The sequence below is a fragment of the Schistocerca gregaria genome, chromosome 9, assembly GCF_023897955.1.
Source record: "Schistocerca gregaria isolate iqSchGreg1 chromosome 9, iqSchGreg1.2, whole genome shotgun sequence".
Taxonomy (NCBI): domain Eukaryota; kingdom Metazoa; phylum Arthropoda; class Insecta; order Orthoptera; family Acrididae; genus Schistocerca; species Schistocerca gregaria.
Genome location: NC_064928.1, coordinates 149,513,645 through 149,535,819, shown reverse-complemented (window position 1 = coordinate 149,535,819; position 22,175 = coordinate 149,513,645).

Here is a 22,175-nt window from a genome sequence, read left to right as displayed (position 1 = left end):
GGGAATAGAAATGTTAACTAATTGGCAGATAACTGCATCATGCTAAGGTGCAGCTTCTGCAAATATTCATCTGTGGAGTCTACGATGCAACCATCAGAGTGTTCGACTAAACGAGCTTAGGGAAATCAATAGAATCATAGACCAGGGTGGTAAATGGCGTTTCCAACCTAATTCCGTCTGAATGGATATCCAGAGTCTTAGCCACTACATCCACTGATTGGTGAGAAAGAAAGCAGTATTTCTACGTACAGATCGTTCTCCGCCATACGTTAATATCAATTTTATTTAAATTATTTTATGTTGCTCTGTAAAAGTGTACGACTCTGCAATAAATAGTATACATAACCGAGTTTGCAGTTCACAATTAAAAGCCCTAGGCCGTTTTAACAAGTGGCTGATTTCCACTGATAATTTTTTATCCCTTAACGAGATGTGATTTGTATCTGTTTCTTCGCCGTAAAAGAAATTCGTTATATCCACCACGTTTAATATCAGTTATTTTAACTGGAATGCGAATTCATATTAAAGATTTATTATTTGTTTAGTTGGAGGTTACCTTAGGTGGTACTGTTATTTTATTTTTGGTTCCAGAACGGGTTCTTAATGCATAGTAGATTGTGCTCTCATATGAAACTTTCCGGTTACCTAAAACCTTTTGTGACAGACAGTGGGACTTTAACCTGGGACCTTCGCTTTCGTGTACAACTGGTTTACTAACTGAGCTCTACTTAAGACAGTTTGCCACCCTCCGTCCATCAAAGCTTAACTTCCGCCAGTACCTCATCTCCTACCTTCCAACCTTCCTTGGGGCACTACGTCTTGCGCCATATGAGGATACATCATTGTTGAACGTGATCGTTATGGTGCCCAGGTTTTGTGTTGTGGGGAGGCATAATGTTGCATGGGCGTACTGACTTTCAAATCTTTCAACAAGGTAAACTCTCGAGTATGTTATTGTCACACCACGCTCCTTCCACATGTGCGATTTTTTATGGTAGCATTTGGCTCAGACTTCATGGATGGCCGGCCCTTGTGGCCGAGCGGTTCTAGGCGCTGCACTCTGTAACCGCGCGACAGCTACTGTCGCAGATTCGAATCCTGCCTCGGGCATGAATGTGTGTGATGTCCTTAGGTTAGTTAGGTTTAGGTAGTTCTGAGGGGACTGATGACCGCAGTAGTTAAGTCCCACAGTGCTCAGAGCCATTTTTTGAACTTCATGGATGACAATACGACACCGCATAGAAGAGTGTAAGTGGAGGAGTTTTTGTAACGAGACGTTATTCGAAGAAAGAAATAGCCAATCTTCTTTCTCGGCGTAAATCCCATCGAGCACATATGGGACGCTATTGGAATATGTATTGCACCGCATTCACTTGCACCAACGAGCGTCCAACAGTTGTCAACCGAGCTCGTGGAGAAATGGAACGCACTATCAGAGAACCCATGACCAATCTTGCGAACAGCTTGGGAGCACGTTCTAGAGCATGCATTGCTGCTCATGGTGATCACACACATTTTTACGAACAGTTTCCCGCCTTTTTTACTGCCCAGGGAGCCATCACAAATCACAGTGACTTGAGTGTAACTATTGTCTTTAAATAAAACCGTCAATCATAAATAACAGTGACTAGAGTTTAATTATTGTCTTTGAATAAAACTGTCATCACTTTTCGTGTAATCCTACGTTTTCCTTCTGTGTTACACAACTGCAATTCCTTATATGTATGGTCCAAGTTTCATCGTGCTATCTTGCTTGGCACTCACACAACATGCAAAAATTACCATCATCCTTAAGGGGACCGCACCGTGGTTCAGGTCGAAAAAAATCTATTTTCGGTTTTCATCATATTTCGATAAATTAAGGCTTTATTTAAGTACTCTGAAAAGGAATTTGTTGAAAAATATTTTTTCGAGCATTTAAAGAGCGTTTTCCTACCACGTATGTTTATGTGCCACGCTCACTTTTGTCACCCAATTTTCTACATTATTTTAGATCTTTATATCCTCTACATTGCACGTTAGGGATTGCTTTTTAACTCCCAAGTGTGTTGGCTATCCTTGGAATACAACGGTCGGTATTCTTTTGTTTCTGCTGTTTGTAAACAACGCGCTCTCAAACATGCGGTTAGTTTTGTTCAAGTGTGATTGCGAGTAGTTGTTATACTTACGTTTGCAGTGCTTTTTTACAGATGTACTCACCTCTTTCACAGTTATTTATATTTATTTATTTAACCTGATCAGATTAGGGCCATCAGGCCCTCTCTTACATCGGACCAGTGTTCCACATATGCAGCATTTCACACATCAGAGTTACATCATGACCATAGTTTAAATGAGAAAATGAGCTTACTCTAGTGACAATATGAATAAAGAGTAGTGACTAAGACCTAATAAAGTAAATGCGGCAGTATTTTTACAACAGGTGCTATACATACAGATTATGAGAAAAGCAATAATAAGCAATAATAATAACAGTAAAAAAATCAAATAATAATGACAAACATGAGAAGGATTGGCAATAGTAATGAAGGTTTGTGCAGATGTACATAATATCTTGGTGTGTAAAGTAGATGTTTACTAGTTTAGCGTGTTTTGGGGAATGGAGATTTAAGGAGGGGGAAAGAGGGAAGTAATGAGGTGAAGTGCATTCATGTACAGAGGAAGGCATTACTGTTGCTTAAGTAGATACGTCATTAACTGTTTTTTGAAGCTGGACATGTTTTTAAGTTCTCTACCATAACGAGGGAGGTTATTCCAGAGTCGGGTTCCCGCTACTGTAAAGGACTTGGAGAAGGTGACTGAGCGATGCAGTGGGAGAGGATTTTATTATAATGGGAACGTGTGTTTCTGTCATGTTGTTCCGACATGAGAGTTAGGGACGAGGAGAGATATGAAGGACAGTTTACATTTATAAGGCAGTAGATGAGACAGAGTGTATGGAAATCTCTGCGTTTGTCTGCACGCAGCCAGGACAATTTTGCATATGCTGGTGAAATGTGATCAAAAAGTCGAACGTCACAGATATATCGGACGCAGGCATTCATGACCAGTTCTAGACGTCGGGAATTTTCCTGAGAGAGGCCTTGTAGGATAATATCGTTGTAGTCAATGATTGGGAGTATAAGCGTTAGTACTAATTTCTTTTTCAGATCGAAAGGGAAGAGTTTTTTATATTTTTGTAGGACATGAAGGGATGCTGATGCTTCTTTGCACACTGCAGTTACGTGCTCTGTCCAATTTAGATTTTCATCTATTATTACTCCCAAACTCTTTGCTGAGGGAGAGAAGTTAATATTTGTTCTATCTCGGATAAGAGGTGGTACGGATTCCCGATGTTTTGGGCTAATGAGCTTAGAGTGACCAACAAGTACCGGTTGGGTTTTAGATGGGTTTAGTTTTAGACCTATGTCCTGTGCCCATTTTGACAGTGCATCGAGGTCAGTATTGACGTTTTCAATAGCTTTCATGAGATTGCTTGGTTTCACACTTAGATACAACTGAAGGTCATTAGCATACATATGGTATTTGCAATAGATCAGAACCGATGACACATCGTTGACATGCAGAGAGAAGAGTAAAGGACCTAATACTGAGCCTTGGGGAACGCCTGACACTACCTGCCACCATTGTGATTTTATATTCCCAGATAGGACGCGTTGCTGACGAGACGTCATGTATAAGCGAAACCATTGCACTGGACTTGGTGAGAAATTTAGACCGCTAAGTTTGGCCAGTAAGATGTCGAGCGACTGCTAAGGTCGCAGGTTCGAATCCTGACTCGGGCATGGATGTGTGTGATGTCCTTAGGATAGTTAGGTTTAAGTAGTTCTGAGTTCTAGGGGACTGATGATCACAGCAGTTGAGTCCCATAGTGCTCAGAGCCATTTTTTAAGATGTCGAAGTCGACAGTATCAAATGCTTTGCTGAAATCTAAGAAGCAAATGATAGTCGCTTCTTGTCTGTCCATGGCAAGTTTCAGGTCATCTGTCACCTTTATCAGAGCACATGTTGTGATTCGATGTTTACGGAATCCTGAATGGTATTCGTCTAGTAGGTTGTTAGTAGTGAGGTAGATGGTGAGCTGGTCATGAACTATATATTCTAAGGCCTTTGATAGTGCAGGAAGAAGGCAGATGGGGCGGTAGTCAGAGGGTGCTGTGGCTATGTCCTTTTTAGGCAGTGGCTAAATTTGTCCCAGTTTCCAGGCCTCAGGGAAAACACTTGTGATTAATGAATCGTTGAAAGTGTCTGTTATACAGGGCAGTAGTTGGTCAATAATAAGTTTTACCATCTGGATAGTGATACCATCATGTCCAGTGGATGCTGATCTAATCCGCATTATGGCTTTGGTTGTAGGTAACGTGAAGAATCGGTTTAGTTCTTCAGCTGGGACCATGTGATTTTCTGCAACTTTTATTTTGCCTAAACCGAGACTACGAAGATTTTTCCACAGGATAGCTGGTCTACATCTATTATCAGCTAATGTACGGGCATGTCTGAGCTTAGCGTTTCTCACCGCTTGACTGACTTTGTTTCGTTTCTGCTTGTATACAGCATGATTTTCAGATGTAGGGTGTATCTTGTATGCTCGATGTGCAGCATCTCTGAGATTATTCTGTTCGGATATTTCGTTGCGAATATATCAATGAAAGTGTGACTGGTAGTCGTGTGATGACTATGTGCCAGCTGAAGCAGCGTCATATTTGAGGAAGAAAGCATCCTCTTAAATTTCCCAGTGGAAGGACTATTGCACAGAAAATTAATGTTAGTGTCACCTGCTATAATTACATGTTCATATGACGATTCGAGACTAGAGAGGGCAGTTTCTAAGCAGGCGAACCCACCTACTTTAGGAGGTTTGTAAAGGACACATATTAAGCACTTTCTGTTAAGTGATTTGATCTCTATGAAAATATATTCCACTTGTTTATCTACATTGTTGTCGGATGTGTGTAGTACTGTTGGTGACAAATCAGAGCATATGTACGACTCTACTCCACCCCCTCATCTGTTGCATCTGTCGTGCCTGAGAAAGATTAGCCATCTAGGTTTACGGAAGTTGTAGGAATACTTGGTTTGAGCCTAGTCTCTGACAAAAGTATTACGTGTATAATAGCAGTTTGAAATATATATTTGAACTCGTCGAAGTGAGCTGGCAGAGACTGGACATTTGCATGTGCAATATGCAGCTTGGTGCGTTCGGGTGTTCATTGCCCGAAGAGGCTGCCGACCGATGTTTGCGGGTCGTGGTTGCAGGTGACTAGAGGGTCTGGCATGAGGAATGCGGAAGGCGTGTGAAGAAGGGGGGTGAGGGAGTGTCCTCCCAGTTCTGTGCAGTGAAAGCGGTCGGAAAGGGGAGGGGGTAGGTCCCCGGGGAGGAAACGGGATCTGCGGCCAAGGTCAGCAAGGTCTGCAACGGTTCAGCCGTGGGCTGGTAGGGGAAGGAATTTCGCTAAACACAACGGGAGTAATCTGCACGTTACGACAGAGTGTGATATTAATTTCACTTATGAGGGTTACAACTAAAGTATTATGGTGGGTTGCTAATTAATTTGGAAGTGAGACTACCTTATGTAATAATTAACAAAATTACATGAGAAAAACAATTAAAGATGAAAATAGTTATGTGGAGAAACGAAAAGTTGATAATACGAATAATAACAAAAATAACACGAGAAAAAATAATTAGAGATAAAAAATAGTTATGTAGAGAAACGAATAATTTGATAATACATTAGTTAAGATATAGTTGACAGCGTAAACAGTATAAAAATACAGGTTAGTGGCAGCAAGATTAGACATGATTGAGCTTCTAACGCACAGGCTTTCAAGTTCATTAACACTGCAAATTGTTTTCTTTCCGTTTTCGGTCTTAACCATTATCCTGCCGTCATTTGTCCATACGTTCTGTAGCCGCCCAAATTTCGAAATCGCGCTCTTCAATATTTTTAGTCTTTCAGAGGTCAGATCCTCGCGTACTGTCAGACCCGACTTCGCGAGATTCTTCTTTGCTCTGAAGATTTCAGATCTTTTCCTATACGACATAAACTTCACTATTATAGGTCTTGGTTTTGTAGATCCTGGCGACTTACGACCCACTCTATGACTTCTGTCAATGTCACAAGAAGGTCCTGCAAGTTAAGCCTATACCTAACGTCCTCTACTGATGATAAGCCATGTCATGGATTGTGTCCATTAGGAGAAAATTCGTGATGTAAATACAATAGTGCTCAGGCAACTGGAGAATCTTATTGTCGCAAGCATTACCTTCCTGCTGCTGTTATTACAGCAATTAAACCTATTTTCACAGACTTGGCTCCTCCGCATCTTCTAAGGAAATGTCTGCAGGGGCAGACACAGAAACGAAATGAATGTTTCAAACAACATGATTTGGAACCGCCTTCCTAAAACTGTGTTTGTAGGCATGCATACAATGAAACTAGGAGTTCATGATGCTATTATTACATTCAATTGTGGTAATATTGGAAAGTGTTGGGTACTGAAAAAGCTGGGAATTAATTCTGCTGAAAATATGAACACTGGGCTGCAACATTGCGATAAAATGAGGACAGCCGATGCAGACAGGTAAACATCTAATATGGCCAAGAAAGCAAGACAAACATCCAGGAAGGTGAAAAAGAAGCTGGAAGACCTGCTAGAAGCCAAAGAAGGGCCATCATATGCAGCAGGACAGTTTTAATTAACAGTAAGTAACAAATTTCAAAAGTTTTTTCTTTAAAGTCAATTTCTCGTGAACTAAAATGTTCAGTACATATGACCCATTGTATTAGAATCTGTCATAGATATAGTGATTAAAATTCTTCTGGGTATTATGCCTCGCCATTACTAAAAACTAACAACAATAACAAACTAAAACCGACGTTTCGGCCGAATTGCAACGACCTTCCTCAGTGCACGTGCAATTGGGCAGAAACGTCGGTTTTAGTTTGTTATTGTCGTTAGTTTTTAGCAACGCCGCAACATAATACCCAGAAGAATTTTAATCACTATGACACCGGCCGCGGAAGCCTACGCTCTTATATCATAGATATGAATGAAATTTTGGGAGACTCTACATAACATAAAAAGCCACCTCTGGTTCTACATTCATTAATATTCGGCCATTAGGAAGCCCACAAAAATATTTTCTGAAGAAAAAAATTAATATTTTTTTGTTAATAAATATAACAAAGTATTTCTTAAAAACTATGAAATGGACAAAATAGATTTTAGTACAGTTGACTCTATGAGCATCATGTAACATACAGTAAAAATATTAAGGTCTTGCATCAAATAATTATTTTCAGAAGTGGGTCGAATACTTGCCTAAATTACCATGGGTTACATAGACAGGGTGTGGTCCCCGCAAGTTTGGCACTGCGCTGTATTTTCCTCGCCAATTTCATTTTGTCGAACCTGTATGTGTAACGCGAACAAAAAAAAAAAGAGAGAGAGACTTCGTTTACGAATCAATACGACGAAATCTGCTGTCTATGTTGGCTCGTCATGAAAAAAATGTATTAGGTCACTGCAAGGGAAGATGCGGCGTGTTCGGTAGCGAAACATGATTCTCGAGCCATTACCTACTCAGTGAATACCAAGTTATTCGCCGTTGCCTAGGGCGGAGGAAGTCTCGCGGCATGAAACGTCAGAGAAATATTACCCTTCCAGAGCCCGTAATTCCATCGGCGTGCCTTCGTTATATATGAACAGGCTCTGCAGAGCAGTGTACCAAATAAATTCGTGTCCGCGGTTCTGTGAAATATACAAGCGGGGAATTTATCGGAGTCCTATTCCGCTGGCGCTTCCTGCCCTATACCTTGTATCTCCATATCTCCGCCAATAAAATAAATTCTGGCTCCTCCTGCTCGTGCAGAGACGTCAAAGTATGCCGCGAGCCTCTCTCCGGAGCAATTTAACCCATGTTTTCCAGAATGTAAATATTACGTTTCCTACTTCTCCAAAGTCGACCTATTTTATAGCTTTCGAAGAAATGGTACTACGTTTTGTTGTGGTATTCTGATTTCCAGTCTCAATTTTCGCTTCTAGAGTACGCCTTCCATTCTATAAGTCTTGCGTTTCTCGCTGTACACACACTGATTGATAACAGAAGTGAGGCATCTAGAAGAGAGAGATATCAATGCAACTACTACGTACGCATACACACAGGTCATCCCGTGAAGTTTCACCAAGGTTCTTCCACCTGTGTCTCTCAGTCTTTTTGCCAGGGAATGTAATTACTTTATTGTTGATTGTGTCATGTGGAACCTTGCCGGACGTTGTTGTTGTTGGTTGGTAGTGTGGTCCTCTGTTCGAAGATTGATTTGATGCAGCTATTCACGCCTCAGTCTATACTGCGCAATGCCTTTCCTCTTTGTACAGCTGCTGGGATCTACTGCCATTTGAACCTGCTTACTGGATTCAAATCTTGATCTTCAATGTTCGCCCCTCTCTTCCATATTACGAAATTGACGATTTCTTGAGAAATCTGGGTGTCTATTACGCCCTTCAAAAGCTTCTGTTATCTTGTTGTTGTTGTTGTTGTTGTGGTCTTCAGTCCTGAGACTGGTTTGATGCAGCCCTCCATGCTACTCTATCCTGTGCAAGTTTCTTCATCTCCCAGTACATACTGCAGACTACATCCTTCTGAATCTGTTTAGTGTATTCCTCTCTTGGTCTCCCTATATGATTTTTACCCTCCACGCTGCCCTCCAATACTAAATTGGTGATCCCTTGATGCCTCAGAACATGTCCTACCAACCGATCCCTTCTTCTTGTCAAGTTGTGCCACAAACTCCTCCCCAATCCTATTCAATACTTACTCATTAGTTACGTGATATACCCATCTAATTCTCAGCATTCTTCCGTAGCACCACATTTCGAAAGCTTCTATTCTCTTCTTGCTCAAACTATTTATCGTCCGTGTTTCACTTCCATACATGGCTACACTCCATACAAATACTTTCAGAAACGACTCCCTGACATTTAAATCTATACTCGATGTTAACAAATTTCTCTTCTTCAGAAACGCTTTCCTTGCTTGCTATTGTATAGCAAATCTCCTTTACTACTTTAAGTGTCTCATTTCCTAATCTAATTCCCTCAGCATCACCAGACTTAATTCGATTACATTCCATTATCCTCGTTTTGCTTTTGTTGATGTTCATCTTATATCCTCAAGACACTGTCCGTTCCGTTCAACTGCTCTTCCAAGTCCTTTGCTGTCTCTAACAGAATTACAATGTCATCGGCGAACCTCTACGTTTTTATTTCTTCTCCATGGACTTTAATACCTACTCCGAATTTTTCTATTGTTTCCTTTACTGCTTGCTCAATATGCAGATTGAATATCATCGGGGACAGACTATAACCCTGTCTCACTCCCTTCCCAACCACTGCTTCCCTTTCATGCCCCTCGACTCTTATAACTGCCTTCTGGTTTCTGTACAAATTGTAAATAGCCTTTCACTCCGTGAATTTTACGCCCGCCACCTCTAGAATTTGAAAGAGAGTATTCCAGTCAACATTGTCAAAAGCTTTCTCTAAGTCTACAAATGCTAGAAATGTAGGTTTTCCTTTCCTTAATCTATTTTCTAAAATATATCGTTGGGTCAGTATTGCCTCACGTGTTCCAACATTTTTAAGGAATCCAAACTGATCTTCCCCGAGTTCGGCTTCTACCAGTTTTTCCATTAGTCTGTAAAGAATTCGAGTTAGTATTTTGCAGCTGTGACTTATTAAACTGATAGTTCGGTAATTTTCACATCTGTCAACACCTGCTTTCTTTGGGATTGGAATTATATTCTTCTTGAAGTCTCAGGGTATTTCGCCTGTCTCATACATCTTGCTCACCAGATGGTAGAGTTTCGTCAGGAGTGGCTCTCCCAAGGCCATCAGTAGTTCAAATGGAATGTTGTCCACTCCCGGGGCCTTGTTTCTACTCAGGTCTTTCAGTGTTCTGTCAAACTGTTCACGCAGTATCGTTTCATCCATTTCATGTTCATCTACATCCTCTCCCATTTCCATGATATTGTCCTCAAGTACATCGCCCTTGTATAGACCCTCTATGTTCTCCTTTGAGGAGATGTTGAATAGGATTGGGAGAACAGAAATTTGTGGCACAACTAGACTAGAAGAAGGGACCGGTTGGTAGGACATGTTCTCAGGCATCAAGGCATCACCAATTTAGTATTGGAGGGCAGTGTGGAGGGTAAAAATCGTAGAGGGAGACCATGTGATGAATACAATAAGCAGATTCAGAAGGATGTGGGTTGCAGTAGTTACTGGGAGATGAAGAAGCTTGCACAGAATAGAATAGCACGGAGAGCTGCAATAAAACCAGTCTCAGGACTGAAGACCACAACAACAACAACAACATGTACTCCTTCCACCTTTCTGCTTTCCCTTCTTTGCTTAGAACTGGGTTTCCATCTGACCTTTTGATATTCATACAAATCGCTCCCTTTTCTCCAAAGGTCTCTTTAATTTTCCTGTAGGCAGTATCTATCTTACCCCTTGTGAGTATCTATCTTACCCCTTGACTTCCTGTCAATCCCGTCTTTGATACGTTTGTATTCCCTTTTGCCTGCTTCATTTACTGCGTTTTTATATTTTCTCTTTTCATCGATTAAATTCAATATTTCTTCTGTTACCCAAGGATTTCTACTAGCCCTCGTCTTTTTACCTACTTGATCCTCTGCTGCCTTTACTACTTATCCCTCAGAGCTACCCATTCTTCTTCTACTGTATTTCTTTCCCCCATTCCTGTCAATTGTTCCCTTATGCTCTCCCTGAAACTCTTTACAACCTCTGGTTTAGTCAGTTTATCCAAGTCCCGTCTCTTTAAATTCCCACCTGTTTGGAGTTTCTTCAGTTTAAATCTACAGTTCATAAACAATAGATTGTGGTCAGAGTCCACATCTGCCCCTTAAAATGTCTTACAATTTAAACCCTGGTTCCTAAATCGCTGTCTTACTATTATATAATCTATCTGATACCTTCTAGTATCTCCAGGATTCTTCCATGTATACAACCTTCTTTTATGATTCTTCAACCAAGTGTTAGCTATGATTAAGTTACGCAAAATTTTACCATCGGCTTCCTCTTTCATTTCTCTCCCCCAATCCATATTCACCCACTATGTTTCCTTCTCTCCCTTTTCCCACTCTCAAATTCCACCCATGACTATTAAATTTTCATCTCCCTTCACTATCTGAATAATTTCTTTTATCTCATCATACATTTCATCATTTTTTCATTATCTGCAAAGCTAGTTGGCATATAAACTTGTACTACAGTAGTAGGCATGGGCTTCGTGTCTATCTTGGCCACGATAATGCGTTCACTATGCTGTTGGTAGTAGCTTACCCGCACTTCTATTTTTTTTATTCATTATTAAACCTACTCCTGCATTATGCCTATTTGATTCTGTATTTATAACCCTGTATTCACCTGACCAAAAGTCTTGTTTCTCCTGCCACCGAACGTCACTAATTCCCACTATATCTAACTTCAACCTATCCATTTCCCTTTTTAAATTTTCTAACCTATCTGCCCGATTAAGGGATCTGACATTCCACGCTCCGATCCGTAGAATGTCAGTTTTCTTTCTTCTGATAATGACGTCCTCTTGAGTAGTCCCCGCCCGGAGATCCGAATGGGGGACTATTTTACCTCCGGAATATTTTACCCAAGTGGACGCCATCATCATTTAACCATACAGTAAAGCTGCATGCCTCGGGAAAAATTACGGCCGTAGTTCCCCCTTGCTTTCAGCCGTTCGCAGTACCAGCACAACAAAGCTGTTTTGGTAAGTGAAGCAAGGCCACATCAGTCAATCATCCAGACTGTTGCCCCTGCAACTACTGAAAAGGCTGCTGCCCCTCTTCAGGAACCAAACGTTTGTCTGGCCTCTCAACTGATACCTCTCCATTGTGGTTGCACCTACGGTACGGCCATCTGTATCGCTGAGGCACGCAAGCCTCGCCACCAACAGCAAGGTCCATGGTTCAAAGGGGTACTTCTATGTTTCAGTACAAAATGTTTACCATTTTCTGCTGATAATGGGAAACATTAGATATCAGTATCAATATAATTACATTATTTTTCTGCAACAGTGCTAAACACATGCACCACGCTGACTAGACAGTTAACAGCTGCCCCCTGGACCCGAATGATAGCATGTCACTAGTAGTACAAAATCGATGTATTATTTATCTTAAATACGCATATAATGGTTTTGCCAATGACACTACCATCTCTAGATTCTTACAGAAACTCACATTTAGCTAAAATGACGTGCTGGCTACAGGGAGAGTGAAATTAAAGTCTGACGTGTAAAATGTGACTCTAGACTCTCAGATTAATTGGCACATTGATGAAACTACCTGGCAGATTACAACTGTGTGCCGGACCGAGACTCGAATACGGGACCTTTGCCTTTCGCGGGTAAGTGCTCTACCTACTGAGCTACCCAAGCACGACGCACGTACCGCCCTCTCACATTGAATTCTGGCAGTACCTCATCTCCTAACTTCCAAATCTCACAGAAGCTTTTCTGGGAACCTAGCAGAACTAGCATTCCGCTGCAGAGTGAAAATCTCATTCTGCCTCATTGATATTCCCACAGCTATATTTTCCAGTAACAATGCAAACCTTGTATTGCAGGCTATGCAGTAATATTTACCAACTGTTATCGGGTTTCTTTACTACATTTGATCTTAGACATACCAGAAATAGCAGATTATCCACAGATGTCACATATTCCGAAACGCTAGTACAAGCCAGTCTGAAAATTACGCATTTTGATGAACAAGTAACGTCTTATATCAATTAAGTTACATATTGTCGTAATGCTGAAGAGGAACCTCACAGTCCACGAAATGTTAATGTGATCGTATTCATAAAAACACGACCAGAGACGGTGCTGGAAGAAGGCACAGATTAAACATCACCAAAGACGACTGTGTAACAAAATGAAAACTGAAGACGCACAAATCGGAAATATATTCTTGCCAAGCATGTGTAGTTACAGATGACTGACTCCGAAGAAAATTCGATCTTTGGAACAAATTAAATTCTTTTGTTTCCCCAAAGATGTAAAGCTTTGTGCACAAAACACATGTTGCAGTATTGTCATAAATTAATTATTCTATATGACTTTTTAATAAAAGTTACACAGCTTCCATTTAGCAACGCTGATAAAAATTTTAGGTTAAGAATCATTCTTAATGACTAAAATTCAACCGCTGTACCACAGTTTTCAAACACGATGGATCTTGAAATTAAATATTTCCACACATAAATTGTTAGTTTAACTTATTAAAGTCCACGCTACTTGCTTAGTGACACTACTGACATAAATTATTGTGTAACGACAGACAACCATATATCGATTTTTGTACCTAGTATTAAACTCATCAAAAGACATGAAAACAGATTCTATAACAGCAGAACACACTTGGGCACCATTACTGGTCTCACTAGAACCCAAAAGCATAAATAAACAGATCAAATCGTAAAGAGATAAATCGAGAGACCATGCCAAAACAAGGAATAAAAATAGAATTCGTAAAATAATAATTGATTATCGACCGAGAGGGAAAAAAGGTTAATAGGCAGAGCAAGGAAGAGATTGGAGAATAGAACAGAAACAAATCACAGGAAACAGAGGCACTGAATCAGAGGACATAACAGGAAAATGCCGAACACTTGAAGGAAGAAGTAGTAGAGAAAGAAGAGAAAGGAGGAGGGAAAGAAGAAAATAATCTCTGTAGTAGTATTAACGTCTACTCCGAAATGAAAATTAAGGTACAGGTATAACAAAATCTGTACTTTATATTTGCATGTCGTTACTACAATCATAATCATCATTAGCCACACTATATCAACATCTACATAATCATATTCATCATTAGCCACACTATATCAACATCTACACTGTCCTCCTCCAGACGTTTCCTCGCGTAACGGTCTCTGCAGCCATGTCGCTACTGCATGATTTTTAACGTCACCTTCCCACTTTTATTCGTTCGACGTCTCGACCATTTATTACCTAATGGAATACACCAAAAAACTTCTCTGGTCTATTATCCGCAGCGAATGAATGAATCATTTCGAGGTTTGTTGTTATTACATATGATGAGCATCTTCATCTTCACCTTTTCTTCAGGTATTGGGCAAGAATTGCCTGTTACGTTACCGATCTCTGTAGGGGTCTTACTCTATCTCTTCTACCATGGCACATAGCAAGAACCGGAGTGATCAAGAGACTAGAACTGATAGAACGAAAGACCCTCAGGAGAATATTAGGACCTAGAAGAACAGAAGATGGTCAGTTTAGAAACCGGGACAACGATTAACTGTATACCAAGATAGAAATAATTCTTGCGTCACCAGGAGAAGAAGGAGCATGTTCTTCAGAGACATCCTCAGAATGGACCAGAGGAGGTTCACATGGCAAACCACACAATTTCTGGTGAACAAAGGAAAAAAAAAAATGATCCAGGAGGTACAAAGAGATCTGGAAGAAATGAGTATACAGGAACCAGAGATATACAACAAGGTGATTTTTAAATAAAAACTTCAGGCCTTCAAAGCTTTCGAGGACGGAACGAGACCCAGAACAAAATCATCTTAGACTAATGAACGAAGAAGGTTGCAAAGAGTGAGAATGAAAGAATATTGGGAAAGAAGAAAGACCAGAAGAAACGAACCTGAAGCGAATTACCATGGTCCTAAGATGGGCAAAACGAAATAAGAAGAAGAAGACAAATAGCTATACTTATATTAAAGTTCAGAGTTCAGAAAAAAATTAAAAAACTATATAAAAATTTGCCGAGTATGTTATATTAAAAAAAACACTCATTTTAGTCAAGAAACTGCCATGTATGCTTATATGTGCTCAGATTGCAGTAATTCCCTAATTATTGTAATTAAATAATATGTTCGTTTCATTTTATCAGCTGTGAGGCACCAGTTCAGATAAACTTATTTTAATACTTATAATCGTGGTCGATTATATTTGTTAAATCTCACATGTAATGATTAGGTTACACTTTTTTAAACACAAACAATTTTTTAATTTTTCTCTTTTCGAATATGTAAGCAAACAATACTCACACTCGTTTACGAAAATAAATGTTCCAATTTTAAAGTGCGAGACGTGAGCAACTATAGTTGATTTTACGTTTTGACAATGAATAGTTGAAGGTAGATTGGTTTATTAGTTTCTCAACAAAATACTGGGCATATCTTTTTAATTTTATCTTTAGCTTGCCCTTTTCTTTATTTGTAGTAGTAGTGGAATTTAAGAGCACTTTTGCATTTTGTCTTTTGTAGATTTTTATTTCTAATGATGGATCAGTAGAGTCGGAAGATGTACTCTATGCGATCAAGACTTTTGAAGAAAAAAAAATTATTCTTGCGGTACTGAGAACGTGTCGTTTGCCTTCCATCAGTATTGGACTACGTGGGGCGAGCGAATATCAAGGTAAATACATTCTTTCCCTCACGTCCTAAGATTAGAGTCTTGCAGCATTTATTTGATCCTCGCAGTAGCGGTTCCTTCTGGGAGTTGGAGCCCACGTCTACGGGGGAGGAAGAGGGGGGAGGCAACTGTGTTTGCTCTACTGCGCGATTCCGCGAGCCTCACCTGATGAGATGGCTGCACCGGCGGGAGCTCACGTCGTCTGCCGCAGACTCCAGAGTTTACCTGGAATCCCTCCCCTCTCCTCCAGGAAATGTCTGAGTCACCTGTACGTGGATAAGAGGAAGATACCGACAAGACGATGTTCCAAAGCACAATACTCTCTGCGTCTTTTGCTTCTGGTTGATTTCGATTTGATGTACCTCCCCTCCACCTTCCTCGACCACCAAAGATCTGAATGGGTACACTTGTTGTAGCTGGGATTCACAGTGATAAAAAATTTTTTAAAGGACATCATCTTGTCGCCAGTGACTGTTTTTATTGCACTATTGCAATTTCGGCCTTAGGCCGATATCGAGTGCTGATATTATGGCTTTAAGCCATGGCAACGTATTGTAAGCTGACACATTTCTGTGTCTTTTTTTTCTTTATTTTTATTTTCAAACCTGTTTACAAGAAAAATGGTTCAAATGGCTCTGAGCACTATGGGACACAACATCCTAGGTCATAAGTCCCCTAGAACTTAGAACTACTTAAACCTAACCAATCTAAGGACATCACACACACCCATGGCCGAGGCAGGATTCGAACCTGCGACCGTAGCAGCCCCGCGGTTCCGGACTGCATAGCCAGAACCGCACGGTCACCATGGCCAGCAAACCTGTTTACAGGCAGGCCAGCAGCAGCATACTACGCCGCCCTTCGCCCGCAGCGAAACATACAAGATACAAATGATGATAATGTGAGATAAAAATACGGTGGACATGTAAAGAGAGACAAACACTTTTTAAAATACATGGAGCCATTCCAGGGCGTAGAGTCCAAAATAAAAGTTATTCAGACACTTGGACACAGACATAGATGAAAAGTGTCACATGTGAACGTAGGAGCACAAAACGAATAACACTGAACCACTTAAGCACAAAACGACGGCACACAAAGAAACACGAGGCGTCGATCTTCGGCGAGTGAATGTTCACTAACTGTGTACGAGTCTGGGACCTGCCAAGAGAGGAGGAGGAGGAAGGGAAATGGGGGAGGGAAAGGGGGCGCAGATGCCATGGGCAGGGGAGATAGGGGAGGGGTGGGAGGGGGGCCGGGGGAAGAGGGGTGGGGGAAGGGGACGAGGGAAAAGGAAGGAGAAGGGAGGGAGGGTGCCAAAAGGAAAGGACACAGGAAGTGGGGATGGGAAGGATCAAAGTTGATAGGAGGGGTAGATGGAGGGGAGGAGGACATCATCAGGGAGGGGGAGCTGGCGGAAGCCACCTTGGGAGAGGGTAAGGAGGGTGGAGAGATGGAGATCGAGTGGGATGTGGGAATACAGGCGCGGCAGACAGCTGGGGTGGGAGAGGATGGGCGAGACAAGCGGGTGAGGAGGGTCGAGTTTGCAGGAGGTGTACAGGATCCTTTCAAGGAAAAGGAGGAGGTGGGGGAACGGAATGAGATCTTACAGGATCCATGTGGGGGAGGGGAGATGGATGTGATAGGCGAGGCGGAGAGCATGGCGTTCAAGGATTTGAAGGGATTTATATAGGGTAGGAGGAGCGGAGATCCAGGCCGGGTAGGCGTGACAAAGGATAGGGCGGACGAGGGATTTATAGGTGTGGAGGATGGTGGAGGGGTCCAGACCCCACGGAGGGCCCGAAAGGAGCTTGAGGAGACAGAGTCGGGGGTGTGCCTTGGCATGGATTGTTCGGAGATGGGGGGTCCAGGAGAGGCAACGGTCGAGGGTGAGGCCAAGGTACTTGAGAGATAGAAATCAAGGAGGCGGAAGGAAGGGGTGGTTTTGCCTACAATGATCGCCTGGGTTTTAGTGGGATTGACCTTGAGCAACCACTGGTTGCACCAAGTGGTGAACCCGTCAAGATGGGATTGGAGAAGGTGTTTGGAGCGCTGCAGGGTGAGGGCAAGGGCAAGGAAGGCGGTGTCATCGGAAAACTGGAGAAGGTGGACGGGGGGTGACGGCAGCGGCATGTCCGCCGTATGTAAAAGGTACAGAAGGGGGGAGAGGACAGAGCCTTGGGGCACACCGGCAGAGAGAAAAAAGGTGTAGGAATCCGTGTTGTGGATGGTGACGTAGGAAGGACGATGAGAGAGAAAGGAGCCAATCAGACGGACGTAGTTAATGGGAGGGCGAAGGTTTGCAGCTTGAAGAGGAGACTGGAATGCCATAAGCTCGTTCGAGGTTCAGGGAGAGGAAGATAGTGGAGCAACGGGAAAAGTTGGTCGGAGAGGAGATGAGTGAGGTGAAGGAGAAGGTCGTCGAAAGAGAAGGATGGCTGAAAGCCACACTGGGTAATGGGAAGGAGGCAGTGCTGGTGGAGATGATGATGGATGCGTCAGGTGAGGATAGATTCCAGGACCTTGCTGAAGACCGAGGTAATGCTGATGGGATGGTAGGAAGAGACGGCAGATGGCGGTTTGCCAAGTTTAAGGAACATCAGGGTACGGGAGGTTTTCCACATGTCAGGGTAGTAACTGGTGGACAGGACTACATTGTAGAACCTGGCCAAGGTGGAGAGGAAAGAGACAGAAGCTTCACGAAGGTGACAGTAGGTGACAGGATCGTGACCAGGAGCAGTGTTGCGTTTTGTGTGGAGTGTAGCAATGAGATCCTGTGTAGTGATTGGGGCATTGAGTTCCGTGTGTGCGATGTTGTCAAAGTACTGGAAACCAGGTGCGAGGAGAGGGACAGAGGTGTCAGTTCGATCGTGGACATCCGGGAAGAGGGAGTAATAGAACTGGGGATCATCGGGGATGGAAAAGACATCGGACAGGTGGGAGGCAAAGTGATTGGCCGTACTAAGGGTGTCAGGGAACGGGTGATCATCATGGAGAAGAGGATAATAGGGGGAGAGTATATTTCCGGTAAGGCGACGGAAAGCTGACCAGAACTTGGACGAGTTTATAGGCTGGGTAGCATTTAGACGGGTGCGTGTCTGTCGCCAGACCCAGCATTTCTTAGCTGCGAGCAAATTTCGAATGTGTCGCTGGAGTTGCCGGTGGCGTCGGAATGTGTACACGTCACGCATATGGAGGAAGGCACGGTAGAGACGGCGGGATTCACAGAGGAGGGGGACAGTCTGTGGGGGTAAGGTGGGACGGTGGGGGTGGATGGCGACAGGAGGGACGTGGGCCTCTATGGCCTCAGACAAGGTCTGCTGGAGAAAGGAGGCAGCATGGGTTACATCATCAGGGTGGTGGCAGGTGAAGGGGTGGCTATCGACCTGGGTAGAAGGGGTATCACGGTAGGCATTCCAGTCGGTTCGAGAATAGTCAAGGAGGGTCATGACGAGGGTCGGGGTCGGGGCGACGACCATCTGAAATGGTGAGGAGGACAGGTAGATGGTCGCTACCAATAGGTTCCAGGACATCCACCATTATGCGGCCAAGGAAGTTAGGGGAGGAAGGGATAACATTGGGAGTGGAGTTGGATTCATGACGGGTGTGTGGGGGGATGGGAATGAGGTCGCCATGAAGGGAGGAGAGGTACTGATGACACCGCCGTAACTGGGCGGCGGAACGACTATGGATGTTGAGGTCGGCGGCGATCACGTAGGAGGAGAAGGTATGGTCAATGTGGGAGAGGAAGTCGAAGGGAATAGGGACGTTAGGGCGGATATAGATGGTGGCGCAGGTGACGGTAAGGCTTGGGAAGAAGAGACTAAGGATCAGGTGTTCGGTGGGGTCAGAAAGGAGAGGTTGGAGCCGAACTCAGATCTGGCGGTGGTGACCAATGGCAACTCCGCCAGGCACAATCGGGAGGGGATTATTGGAGCGGTGAATGGGGTAGGGCGACATGTGGATGGTGTGGTAGGGTTGGAGGAAAGTTTCATTGAGGAGGAAGGCATCCACGCGATGGGTGGCAAGGGTGTGCAGGAAGAGGTTCTTGTTGGCGGGAAGGGAGCGGATCTTGTTGAAAAGGATACGGTGCTGTCACGCCATGACAGGGATTTAGACAAGGGTGTCAAGACGGGAGAAGGTGAAATGGGCCTGGTTGTTGGAGTAGGTGGCATACATTTTCAAGTGGAAAATGGAATGGGCGGCGAGGGAGACCTGTTGGAGGGTGTGAGGGCGCTGGAAAGGATGGACGTTTGTAGGACAATGGTGAGGAACCTGATGATGTCCTCAGCCATAGGGGGGGGGGGGGGGAGACGAAGGGAATTGCCAGGAAGTGTGGGGGCGTCCAGAGGACAGACAGGTACGATGAGTTCAGCAGTGGTTGGAGGGGGTCGTACTTTACACTTTTTTGAGTAGGTGATTGGGGGAGTTTGCAGGGATTGCAGGAGGGAGGGGATTGGAGGTTAGGCCACTGCCGGAGGAAGTGCACTTGTCTACAGTGCGGGCAGGTGGGAGCCTCGTGGCACTCGGCTGTTGGGTGTGTATTATAGTGCAGACACCTCTGGCAGTGCAGGGATTGAGGAGGGGAACGAGAGGGGTCGACCTTGTAGCGCTGGTTGAAGAGGAGGGTACCCTCCTTCAGGAGACGGTAAATGGATGGGGTGTCCTCAGAGAAAACCCGCATAAGGCGGATGGGGCCGGGTCGGCGGGCGACGCGGGGGTTGGGGTTGGCACGTTGGAGATGCAGAAGGAGCAGGGGTGAGGGAAGCATTGGAGCCAAAACAGGTTATGGGGAGGCGGGAGACGATGTCAGTATGGAGGGTAGCGCTGGGGGAGGAAATGAGAATGGAATCCCGTCTGGGAGTGAGGAGAGAGATGGGAGCACCAGGGAAGTTTTGGCGGAGGAGGAGGGAGAGATTCCGGGCCTCAAGAAGGGAAGGATCGGATCGGGAGAGGCATCCTGGGGGTGGGGGGGAAAGGAGGATGGAGCGAGACCTTTTTGGGAGCGGAGGAGGTGGTGGTACCAGTAGGGCGCTTAACGGCGGCAGAAGGGTGGGTGGTGATATGAGGGATGGGAGCTATAGGGAGGTGGCGAGAAGGGGCAGGTCCCAGCCTGGACGTAGCAATCGGCGCCGGAGATGGTGACGGTTGATGGTGACAGTGAAGGCGACGGCGACGGCGACGGCGGCGGCGGTGATGGCGAAGGCGATGGGGAGAGTGGGGCATGGGCAGTGGCCCGATCAGCCACCACCCTAGCTGGAGCTGCAGTGACAGGCTGAGGGAGTGGGGGGAAAGGATCAGAGGGAGAGGAGCAGGAGGAAGAAGCTGGAGCGACAAAGAGCGAGGGCGAAGGGAGAGTAAGAAGAGGAGGGATGGAAAGAGGGTGGTGTGACTGTGCACACCATGTAATGGTGGTGGTGGCGGCAGAGGGAGAAGTGTGAACGATGGCTGTGGTGGTAGTGGTCGTAGTGGTGGTAGGGGCTGACATGCTTATCTGCTTAATAGCTTTGGAATGTCACTGATTCTGCATATCCGGAATCCAACAGTTTGTTCGCAGGTTTTTAGAGGTATGTCGGATTAGATGTCTATGTCCAGGTCATGTGATAAATAACGGGGAGCTGATTTGTGTTCGCGGTGATGAGGCCCTACTATAGCGATCCAAATGAGTCCAATAGGATTTACATCAGGCGAATCTGTGTAGGATGGTTCTGGCTGCGAGACACGGACAGTTATACTGCTGAAAAATGGTACCGAGGATGGAAAAAACATCAAGCATGAAGGGATGCAGGTGGTTCGCAGCTGTCAGCGTGTCTTTGATTAGTGCCACAGGTCCAATGTAAGCGTAGGAGGCTGTGCCCCATAGCATAGTACTGCTCCCACCAACCTGCGTCCGTGGTGCTGCATGTTTCGACCCGCTGTTCACCTCAGTGATGGCATTGTGGAGATGATCATCTACCTAGCGTAGCAAAGATGTGATTCATCCAAACAGAAGGCACGTTTCCCCTGATGGACGCTCTAATCCCGATGGTTCCATGCCCACTGTAATTGAAGATATCATTAGGTCAACATGTGAACACGTAGGTGTGGTCTGCTGCGGAGCTCCATTTTCGACAGTGTAAATTGAACGGTGTTCTCCGAAACACTTGTGCGTGAACCAGCATTGTGCTCTTTTGGCAGAGATTTCACTGATCACAAAAAAATGGTTCAAATGGCTGTATGCGCTATGGGACACCTGAGGTCATCAATCCCCTAGACTTAGAACTACTTAAACCTAACTAACCTAAGTACATCACACACCTCCATGCCTGAAGCAGGATTCGAACCTGCGACCGAAGCAACAACGCGGTTCCAGACTGAAGCGCCTAGAACCGCTCGTCCATGGCGGCCGGCGCACTGATCGCCATCTAGCCTACTTTACAGAGCAGACAAGCCCCCGAACCCTACGTTCTGTGGTGTCGTGCACGTCTAACCATTTAGCGCCTAGCGGTAGTCTCTCTGTCCTCTATCTTTCTGTAGGTGCTCACGACAGTAGCACGTGGACATTCCACCAGCTTTGCCGTTTTCGAGATACTCGTTCACACTCTCTGCGTAATAATAAATTGCCCTTTGTCAAAGTCTCTTACCACAATGGATTTTCCTATTTTCAGCCCATATCTTCACTTACGTCTGCTCCACTTAAATACTATTG